The following is a 12,062-nucleotide window of genomic DNA, read 5'->3' as shown; positions in this document are numbered from 1 at the left end:
ATATATAAATTCTTTTTTTATATTCTTTTCCATTATGGTTTATCTCAGGATAGTGACTAGAGTTCCCTGTGCTATACAGTAGGACCTTGTTGTTTATCAATCCTATATGTAATAGTTTGCACTTACTAACCTCAACCTCCCACTCCATCCCTCCCCCATCCCCCTCCCCCTTGGCAACCACAAGTCTGTTCTCTATGTCTGTGACTCTGTTTCCTTTTCATAGATAAGTTCATTTATGCCATATTTTAGATTCCACATATAAGTGATATCATATGGTATTTGTCTTTCTCTTTCTGACTTACTTCACTTAGTATGATAATCAAAATATGGAATGCTTTGCAAATTTGCATGTCATCCTTGCACAGGGGTCACACTAATCTTCTCTGTATAGTTCCAATTTTAGTATAAGTGCTGCAGAAATAAGCATGGGAATAACTACTGAATGGGCATAGGGTTTTCCTTTGGGGTAAAACAAATGTTTTGAAACTAGATAGAGGTCATTTTTGCACAACATTGGGAGTATCCTAAATGCCACTTAATTGTATACTTTAAAATGGTTAATTTTATGTTATCTGAATTTGACCTCAGTTTAAAAAATCTATGGTGGGATTTCAAGAATCCAAGAGCAAAGCTTTAAAAACAGGTGAGAAGAATACATTTCTTAAATGCTATACACGCACATAGAGACACATACAGATGTAGATACAGAAGTCCCAATACGGGGACTGTTATATATTGGCCAGGTATGATGGTTAATTTTATATGTCAACTTGATTGGACCAGGTGACGCTCAGATATTTGGTTAAACATTAATCTGGGTATTTCTGTGAAAGTGTTTTCCATGAAATGAACGTTTAAATCAGTAGATTACTTAAAGCAGATTTCCTCCCTGATGTGTGTGGGCCTCAACCAATCAGTCGAAGGTCTGAATAGAACAAAAAGGCTGATTGTCCCAAGAGACAATTTCTTCTGCCTGACTGCATTCAAGCTGGGACCTTGACCTTTGCTTGCCCCCAGACTAGAAGTACTTCATCTACTCTCCTGAGTCACCATCTTGCTGACTCACTCTATAGATCTTGGGACTTGTCAGTCTCCATAATTGCATGAGCCAATTCCATATAATACATCTCTTTATATTTGTATCTCTATCTATCTATCTATCATCTACCTTCTTATCTATCTCTCTATTGGTTCTCTGGAACCAATACAGAGAACCCTAATATACCAACTTACCAAGTTTCTGACACAATTATTCCTCTTTTCATTTTCTTTCTGAGCTTTCTTTCTGTTAACCTTTTTATCCTTTCTATATAATGCCCTATTGTCTACATGACTTTACTTCAAGTAGTCTCACACTTAATGGCAAACAAAATTGCTTATCCAACCTGAGATTAAAATTTTATCAGAAAATAAAGCTAACAACTCCACTGTTCTTTTGACTGAAAGTTAATTTTAGCAAGTGTGAAAATGTCACCAAATTATGTTTCTGTGTCTTTTTCTTCATAAGAGAAAAGGTGTTGTTTAGTTGTGTCTTTTCTGATATGCTAGCTTTATAACGAAATGTCCAGGTTCCCCTCCAATCACACCGCCCATTGGTATGTTATGAAACAGTTTATGACTCTCATTAACGTTGATGGTTATAATTAAATGAAGCTGTGGAATAATCCAGGGCAAGCCCTCTGAGTGTTCCTAATTCAGTTTCCATAGACATTCACGAGATGATGAGTGTAGCTAAGCCAGAGTCCATGATACTGTGATTTAAATATCTATTGTCTGAAAATAAAAATCCTTCCCTAAAGAAAAAATAAAAGGCCAGACATCGATAAAATTCAATATGGAGAGATCATTGTGGATTAGCACAGTGACATAGTGGACAAAGCTTCAGAGAAGAGGTGGTGCTTCATCTGGGTGTTGACCTAATTTAGTGGGGAAGGAAAGGTAAGAGGCAACTATTAAGCCGTTACAATGAGCTCTCATTAACTCTCACAAAAGCCTTGTAAAGAACATAGCATTACCCCGTTGCAGAGATGAGTAAACCCATGGTTTTGTCCCTGTAAACTTTGTGGCAGAAAGCAGATGTCTCAGCTATGAGAACTGAAGCTGTGCATATATGAGAGTCTTAGACATTTCTGGATGATGAGGGGTGTAGAACCACCAGGCGTTGTCTGCTGGACAGTGGACAAGAATTACAGGAGTGTCTCATTGCGTCCGTCCATCCAAGAGTCTTGCACTGGCGTCCCATCATCTTATGCCTGATTCAAGGAAGACAGTGCTGCAAAAAGAAGTGAGAAAAAACAGAAAGGGCCAAGTCACTGAGCCCTCCAGAAGACATTCAGTGAGTAAGGAAGTATTCTTGGAAGGGGCAACAATGTGGCACCCAGGTGTGAAGGTAAGAGATGGAGAAGTGGATGCAGTGTGTTAGCTTCATACAAAACAGCATCAGGCATTCCCTAGGGATGTTGAAGCAGGAGTGGAAAGTGTCAGTTGTTAGACAAAGAAGTCTCTCTGGAGCAGAGGGGAGGTATTTTCCAGAGATGCTGAGAATTCTGAGCAGAGGGGTCAGGAAAAGTGCAAGTTCAGGGCCTGCCTTAGTGAGTGGGGGCTGAATCAGATACCTGGTGCTACCACCATCATGACCCTGAGTTTACCTCTGCCTGTAGTGGCCTGGAAAACACACAATGGTAGGTGTACCATTCTTTGTGTGAGGTTCTCAACTTTGTGAAATGGAAGCACAATTGCATTCTAATAAATATACTCAAAAAGAATGGACAAGTTGAGCAATGCTGCAGAATACAATTCAGAAGGCAATCAGTGAATATTTACAACTTTAGTATATGATAAAGGTAGACTTTCAAACAAGTGTGTAATAAATGGTGTTGAAATAATTTGTTATCCAATTCAAAGTAATCAAATTAATTTGGGAAAAAGTAAAGTTAGTTCACTTTCTTACACCATGAAAACAAAATTCTAGACAAACCAAATTCCTAAACAACTAAAACATCACAAAAGCATTAGAAGAAAAGTAGAATATATTTCTAACCTTGAGAGTAGGAAAGGGATTTTATAAGAAACAAAATGCAAAAGCAATACAGAAAACAGACAGCTACATCAAATGATGTCAGGGACACATATCCAACTCTCAACGGTCCCAATGAAGCCCTTTTTCTTGGTTTGAGGTGAACAAAGACATGTCAACTCTCCCTGTCTCCATGGATGTGGGGTCCAACAGCTTTCACCCAAAACTCTTACTCACCATATAATGTCCTTCTCAAAATCTTTTTATGCCCTAAACATGGTCCATGGATGAAAACCATTGATGTCCTCCATACTGATCTTGTATCTCACGTTGGAATAGAGCTTCTATTATCTTGAGCCTCAGCCAAAGCTAAGGTTAAATAGCTTCATTTTAACATCTTTGTGTGTGTGTGGTGGGGGGGTTTGTGCACATGTGTGCACGCACAGGCATGTGTCTGATGACACTTCAAATTGATAGCACTACTAATCCCAGGGAGGGGAATTGAGCAGAGTGGTGAGTTTTCAAGTGGGACTTCAACTTTATCTGTAATTGTTTCAATTTTTATAGTGACAATATATCCATGGATTACTTGGGTAATTAAAAATAAATGAAATTAACTATAGTATGTGCTTGTTGAGTTTCTGCAACTTAATTTCTATCTGCCAATGAAATAAATCTGAAACCTTTCATTTGGGTTAATCGCCCAACTAAATGTGTTGCTCTGTTGGAAGAAAACCAAATTGTGAGGCACTATTCAGGGCTGTGTGCTGTGGATTGCTCATATGGTCTCAGCATCGGTCTTTTGCTGTTCCCTCTTTCTAGATATGTATTCAGTATGTAATATACATTTTCTCTGATACTTTGACTTCCTGGCCCCTGGCTGACCTAAAGGTATAAACGACAAATCCAGCAACTTCCTCTCTTACAAACATGAGAGAGTACATAGCTACCTGGTTCATTTCCAGCTGGAAGCAAAGCACAGTAGGTAGGGTATTTACTCCTACCATGAAATGAAAATGGGTCTCTATTTGGCTTCCCAAAATAAGCTGAAAAAATCACTTTTCCAGTGTTCAGAAAGCATCCTGGGGATATTTTGGTAAAGTGGCAGTCATAAAATGAACAAGGTGATTAGTCTTAGCACGTAATGTAACTTTGGCTGGAAGCACACATAGCAAGGCATGGCAGTAAAGGCACAACCCCCAACCTTCTCCAGGTGTGTTTCCTCTGGGCAATTTCTCACACTGCATTAATAATACCTTAATGATAACCATTTGGTGTTTTATAAATATTTCAAGGTACTTCTACATTGCCATTGGCCCATTTTACATCTATCATGTGCCCACAATTGTTGGTTGTGGGGTTTGGAACAGAAAGAGCCATTTTTTTCTCCCACAGGAAGATCAGAGTGTAGTTCAGGGATGCAGACACTTAAGCCAACATTAAGTGTCAAGTTTCCTTTCCATTAAGCAAGGAAAATGTCATGAGAGAAAGAAACACAGGAGCTGTGGGAGAACAGAGCAGAGCATTGGGAGAGGTGTAAGAGAGCAGGGCCGCTTTAGGAAGAGGAAATGGCATGTGCAAATGCACTGAGGCATAGAAATGTACCTTGGGTTTTGAGGAACATAAGTTATTGAGGGCAGGACATGAGCATAGTGAAAGCTATGGCCAAATGGAGGGTCTTGTGTACTTATCTATGGAAACTGAATCTGATCTGGAGACAAGAACATTCAATGGATTCTAAGCAAAGAGGGAATTTGAACATATTTGCACTGCAGGATAAAGAATCAATTGGAATGAGGTAACAGTGGAGGTTGGGAGACTACTTAAGAAGCTATCTGAGCAATCTGCAGGAGTGAGGCTGCTCTAAGACAATGGTCCTAGGAAAAGGGAGAGGCAAATGCAATTGAGAGAAGTTAAGGAAGTAGTTTCTAAAGAATTTGATGAGTGGCTGGGTGTTGGAGAGATGTGTGGATGGGAGTCTAGGTTGCTGGCTTTGGTGTCTGGATGAGTAGGGGCACCATTCACAAGGCAGTGAAAACAGTAAGGGGATTAGAGTCAGGAAAGGATTGATAAGAATGCTCCTAGAATATTTATTTTCCCATACTTTCTAATGAAATTCTAGTGGGTTAGATATGATAGAATGATGAAGTATATCTTCTGGCAAGGAATCTTAGACACTCAAGATAAATGGGCTGATCTAATGCTCCACCTGCTTGGGACCAAATAGGGACCAGTACTGAGTTTTATTTGCTCTGGCCCAGAGCTCCTTTAACTGAACTATGAAAGTTATGTTCCTTTGACTCTGAATCTACTTGCTTTTCCATACAAGGCAGAACATATAACAGAAGCACTTCAGGCGGAATAGAAACTGTCTTCCAAATTCATTCCTTCACTTATTCTCATACATTTATGGGCACCTCTTCTGTGCCAGGTATTCTCCTAGGTGTTCAGCTGTGAAAGTCTTCCTCTCACTGAGATTACATGTAAGAGGTGGAGCTGGTTATTACAGACACAAGCAATTATACAGAGGGAGGTAGATGCTACTGAGAGAAGTGCAGCAGGGAGGGGGTGGGGGTGTTGGGGATAGGAGACTGCTCCTTCCTAGAGGGTTATTAGGGAAGGCCTTTGGATTACGAGATGTTGAGCAGAGATCAAAGGCAAGTCAGGGGGATCCCTGGGGAGAGTAGTCCAGGATAAGGAAGTTGCAAGTGCAAAGGTGCCGCTCTGGGAAGGTGTTTGACATAGTCAAGGAGCACTGGGGAAGACCCATGTGGTTTAAGCAGAGGGAGCAGGGAGAGAATGGTAGGAGGTGAGATCAGAGAAGAAGTGGGTGATCAGGTCTCAGAGCCTTAAAGGCCAAAGCAAGGTCTTGGCTCCTGCCCTGAGTCGGGTGGGAGCCACTGTGGGGAAGCCACTCCCAGAGCAAAGATATGATGTGACTTGTCTCTTCCAAGGACCATACTCTGGCTGCAGGGAAAGGGCAGAAGCAAGGGGACCAGTTCAGAGGCTATCACAATAATGAAGATGAAGAAGGCTGGTGCCTCAGACTGGGGTCTCTGCTGGGGAGTGGGGAGAAGTGGTCAGGTTCTGGATAGATTCTGAGTGTAGAGACAGCAGGTTTGCTGGTTGATTGGCAGTGAGCTGTGAGACAAAGACAAAAGCCAAAAATGGTTCCAAGGCTTCTTCCTGAAGAACTGCAAGCGTGAAATTATCATCTATTTAAGAGGGGAGGGGTGGCTGAGGAGAATGAAACAAGCAGGCTTGGTAGCTGGAGGGAGATATTTGATTTTGGACATGTTAATTTGAGACGTTCACTAGACAACAAAGTGGAAATATTGAACAGGTGATTATCCATGAGTCTGGTGTTGAGCATTGAGGTCTGTGATGGACATAAAACCTTGAGAGTCATTAACATTTAAATGTTACTTAAAACCATGAAGCTTGATGAGATTATGCTGCTGATTTATAGGTCAAGTAACGTAGGGACTGAGACCTGGCCACTGGAGACCATTAGCCCATGGAGGTGACCATGACATCGACAAGCGCTGTTTTGATGGAGTGGTGGGGACAGAGCATAGAGTGATTGGAGGGAAATTGAAGACTTCAAGCACAGACAAATATTTCAAGGAGTCATGTTGTAAAGGTGAGTGGACAATGGGAGAAGTATCTGGGGTGGGAGGAGGTAGAGTTAATGTTTCCTTCTTTTTAATGGACAATATTATTGCATGTTTAATGCTGATAGGATCTAGCATAGACTGGAGAAAAGGACAAATTTATGCTGCAGGAGTGATACACTAGATTGTGCATACATCAAGCTAACTAGCAGATACTACATTTATTGAAAAGAGGAGGTGAGGTTGCCTAAGAACTATTAAATGGACAGAATCTAGTCTCCAGGATGAGGAAGGAGCTGGCTAGAATGGCTTACATTACAAAATAAATGTGTTGGGACAACTAGGTGTCCCACTGAGGATGAAAAAAATATTGGATTTACACTTTCTACTTTACCTTAAAACAAATTCCAGATGTATTAAAATTTTAAAAGCCAAAGAATGAAATTATAAAAGTATTAAAAGAAACTACAGAAGAAAGTTTAAATGTAACCTTGTGGTATGGAAGGCCTTTTTTGAGTATGCCTCAAAAATAAGAACCCCAAATTGAAAATGTTGATAAATTTAATCTTATACAAATATAAATATTTCATATAGCTAAAAATAGCCAAAATATTAAAAAATACAGGGGAAAATATTTGTAATTCATAGGACCAATAAAGAGCTAATTTCCCAAATGTATGGACTATTTACAAATCAGTAAAATAAAGACAAATGGGGGAAATGAGGAAAGGTCATTTGTTATATATTGGTATAACTTTTATGTAAGGTGGCCTGGCAATAGCTTTCAAAAGTAAAAAAATGCCTATATTCTTTGTCCTGGAAATTCCATTCTAGACATTTTTTCCTGCAAATAAACTTTTATGTGTGTGAAATATTGACCAGGGGTATTTGCAGCAGGATTCTTTGTAACAGAAAAATATTGGAGGAAACCCAGAGGTGGTCTATCAGTAGGAGAGTAGTGTTATATATTATGAAACAGTTATACACAGGACTATTATGTAGTCATTAAAAAGAACAAGGCAACTCTTTTGCCCTTTATATCTCTAAGATACATTGTTAGATCAAAAAACCATGATGTATAGAACAGTTACAGTGGGGGAAGAGGAGGGTGGGATGAATTGGGAGATTAGGTTTGACATAAATATATTACCTTGTGTAAAATAGATAGCTAGTGGGAACCTGCTGTATAGCACAGGGAGCTCAGCTCGGTGCTCTGTGATGACCTAGATGGGTGGGATGCGGGGGGTGGGGTGGGAGGGAGGTCCAAGTGGGAGGAGATATATGTATACGTATAGCTGATTCACTTCATTGTACAGCAGAAACTAACACAACGTTGTAAAGCAGCTATACTCTAATAAAAAAACAAACAAACCATGATGTATAGAACAGTTATATCATGTCCCATAGAAAAAAGACAAATATTAAAAAGCAGTAATTTTGTTAAACCTCATTGGTAACCCAGAAAATGTAAAATAAGGCACTAGCACTTTTTTTTTTTAAATTACAGATTAAATATATCCACCGTTGTTAGAGGTGTGGGTAAATTTTTTAAGCCTCATCGTAACCCAGAAAATGTAAAATAAGGCACTAGCATTTTTTTAAAAATTACAGATTAAATATATCCACCATTGGTAAAGATGTGTGTAAATGCCTCTTTTATAAATTATTAGTAGCAGTATAAAATGGTAGGAACCTCTTAGAAAGAAAATTTGAAGTATCCAAGTGTGTTCAAAATGCCTATGCTGGTTAACCAAGTAATTCTGTTTCTAGAAAATTAAACTATATGCACATTCACACATGTTCTGCAAAGTATATACAAGACATTAATTGTTTTATTACTTGAATAACAAAGAATAGAAACAAATTAAATGTCCATTAATAGAGAATGATTAAATAAATTATATTTCATGTACACCATGGACAAGTCCAAAGTGCATGCTCTTAACATACACTGCCTCTCATTCTATACTGCCTTCACATATTCCCAATAACTTCTTCTGAAATAGTACTCAATCAAGTAATTAATGAATTCATCCATTCATTTATCCTTTCTTGCCTTATTTTACAATCACTCACTTGGGCCATCTAGGAACCATGCATTCTGCTATGCTCTAAGGGATATTTAGATTTAAAAAAAATGTGGTCCTTGCCCTCAAAATAGCTTCAGGTGCATGTGTTAAGAGCTTAATGTCATATCATTGACCATGTGGAGGATGCTCCTGTTTCACAATGCTAGTTATAAACACGTTTCCGCTGGAAATGTCTTTCCTAGACAATTGGCGTGAAGTGGCTGAATCTAAATCCTATTTTTGACCCAGATTAGCAGTGTAACCTTGCACCAGTTGCTAAAACTTGCTAAGCCTCGGACTCTTCACTGTATAATGAAGTGATGATACCAACTTTGCAAAATTTGGGGGAGGATTAAGTGAGAGATGAAGATGGCATGTAAAAGAGGCTAAATAAATGTTTGTTTGAGGGAATTCCCAGGTGGTCCAGTGGTTGGGACTTGTGCTTTCACTACCGAGGGCCCATGTTAAATCCCTGAAACCCTGTTCGGGGAACTAAGATCCCACAAGCCGCATGGTGTGGCCAAAAAAAAAAAAAAAAAAAGTTTGCTTGAAGTGCTATCATTGAGGAACTCGTATAGACAGTGAGAAGACAAGTGAATAGGCAACTTCAGAAATGTGTAAGAAAAACATGATGAAAGAGATAAGCACAGGTAGGAGTGCTTATAAACATTGAACATGTTTAGCTTGTGGTTCGGCTTGGGTACCAACCAATGGTGGACATGCATCAGTGACCAGCAATGCTGGTACAGGGGCCTGGAAGCCCAGTGATGTCCAGACATCACCCCTTTCACAGATGGATCCGGGGGAGATGAGATGGGGAGCATCCAAGGGGAGAGGCCAGGTTAGCCAAAGCTATGGGAAGGATTCTGGGGGTTGCTTAAGTGAGGTTAGTACAGTGGCTATTTTCAGCAGGTACAAAAGTATTTTAATATTTTAAGCATTAGATTACAATGTTACTAGTTAGTGCCAGGTCTGTGGGAACACAGAGGAGAGACCTTTATGCTGAGTACAGTCAGAGGACACTTCCTGGAGGAGGAAATTCACCAGAAAATAAAATGTGTGGAAGTACTGAATGGATTGAAACTGCATCTCCAAATTTTCCTGCCCCAAGTCTAATAGAAGGAACAACAAAAAAAGTAATAAAAAAAATTACAAAGTTTTTACCAACAGTAACCAAATAAAGAAAGGACTTGAGCTAGAACTTCAACATCCAAAGCCTGATGGCCAAGGCAAGAAATGGAAGACCCAGAGAGAGCAGAGATCTCAGGAGGACTGTTTGCAGCCCTTGGAGGCCATGGTGATGAGCCGCCGGAGTCCTGAAAATTCCCACTGTGTACCCAGATCTTTAAAGAAGAGGGTCTCTTTAAATTTTCTTTATCTGGGAGAGACATAGAAATAGCTGCTGGAAAAAAAGAGGTGAAACGGGAAATGTGGGACATGACAGTTACACAAGGAATTCGGGTTACTCTCCATGGAAGTGGGACCACCTCCCTGTTCCCACCCCACCCAGACGACATGAGCTCCAGTAAAGAATATTCCACAAATATTTAGAGGGAGAGCAGAGCATGTGCATTTTTTGAAAAAAAAGAGAGAAAGGAAAAGGAAAAAGCAGCATCTGTTGAGCATTCCCCGCACCTCTTTTTAACTAGTTTTCAGGGTGGAGAAAAGTTAGTGGAACAGGAGAAAAGCATTCATCTGTAAATTATAGCTCAGTGGGAAAACAGCAACCCACACATTGTTATCCGAGCAAACAAAAGCCTGATCAGAAGTGGACAAACCTGAGTCATTTGGAAAACACATTATGGCAACCGAGTCAACCTACTTCTGGTTTTTCAGGTGAAAAAGTACTTTGTGTGGGGTTGGGGGTGGGCAAGAGGAACATGATATGGAAATAAGAGGATGCCAAACTAGAAGAAAATACAGAAGGCAATTCTTAGCAACTGCTTTGTACAGAACAACTTAGTAAAAATAAAAATTTGGGTTAGCTCAAGAGGAACTGATAAAACAGTTAAGTAAAAAAGGTAACTTACAGATCTAAGGACGTAAGCCCACAAAGTCATTCCTGAACTCAAATATAAATTAGATTTAAAAAGTGAAAAAATAAGCTACAGACTGGGAGGAAATAGTTGCAAGTCACTTATCTGATAAAGAACTTTTACACAGAATATGTAAAGGATATTCAAAAGTCAATGGTAAGAAAACAAACAATTCAAGTTTAAAATGGGCTAAAGATTTACCCAAGTAAGATGAAAACCTATGCTCACATAAAAATCTACACGTGAATGTTTATGGCAGATTTATTTATAGTGGCCAGAAATTGGAAAGCCACAGATGTCCCTCAACTGGAGAATAGATAAACTATGGCACATCCATAAAATGCAATAATGCTCAGCAATAAAAATGAACTAGCAAAATTGATGTGAATCTCACATGTATTATGCTAAATGAAAGAAACCAAAGTCTATGCACTGTATAATTCTATTTATATAACATTCTGGAAAAGGCAAAACTATAGAGGTGAAAAGTGGATTAGTAGTTGCCAGGGCCTGTGGGTGAGGGGTAAGCTAACTACTAAGGGGTATGGGCACATTTCGGGGATGACGGGATGTTCTTTATCTTGATTGTGGTCATGGTTACATTACTGTTTGTTAACTTGCAGAACTCTGCACTAAAAAGAGTGAATTTATGGTATATAAATTGTACTTGTATAAGAAAATAGAAAGAAACTTAAAAAGTAAATAAATTAGAGACACTAAAGAACAGAGTATGAAAATGAAATTAGTGATCTAAAGAAAAGACCTAACATAATCACAGAGAATGCAGATCATAGAGGCAAAAAGATTTAAATTTTAGGAGAGACTTCTAGTTTCCAGTTCCATATGCAAGGTGCTTGGAAGTCTCCACACAGCCCTAACTACAAGTAAAAAGCTAAGTAAACAGAAAAATCAATAACTCTTCTAAACTTTGTATGAGAAGTGAGGTAGGTCGCAGGGCAAATTGCTGCCCCCTAAATTGGAGACACCAACAGGTGAGAATCACAACTTATCACAGCAAAAAATCATGAGCTGAAGCTTCTGGGGACCCAGGGCTGGGGTAGGAAAACCTGAAGCGGTATTGATGAATTGTTGGAGGCACAGTGTGGATGACCCTGAGGGTTAAAACTCCAGGGGGATCCCAGTCACAGGGCAGCCTCCACCCTTCTGTAAGCTTTACCTCCAGGAGCTCAGCTCTGTTCTTAGAGTGAATACTGATGAAAAATCCCCTTGTGTTTCTGGCGGCGGGGGGTGGGGCGGTGTGGGGCAAAGGAACCATTTAAAATCTGTCAGAGCACTCTGTTCTTAACAAGGCCTGCCCTTGAGAGAA

General features: G+C 39.6%; 1 non-coding gene across 1 annotated transcript; it reads right to left on the bottom strand.

The window, feature by feature from the left end:
* Window positions 1-320: 320 nt before the first annotated feature.
* On the bottom strand, window positions 321-427 carry LOC118891389. Its single transcript, XR_005018972.1, has one exon. It is a non-coding gene; the product is annotated as a U6 spliceosomal RNA (small nuclear RNA).
* Window positions 428-12,062: the final 11,635 nt, after the last annotated feature.

The sequence above is a fragment of the Balaenoptera musculus genome, chromosome 2 (genome assembly GCF_009873245.2).
Source record: "Balaenoptera musculus isolate JJ_BM4_2016_0621 chromosome 2, mBalMus1.pri.v3, whole genome shotgun sequence".
Lineage (NCBI taxonomy): Eukaryota > Metazoa > Chordata > Mammalia > Artiodactyla > Balaenopteridae > Balaenoptera > Balaenoptera musculus.
The sequence above is the reverse complement of the archived record's forward strand: the minus strand, read 5'-3'. Positions and strand labels throughout refer to the sequence as shown.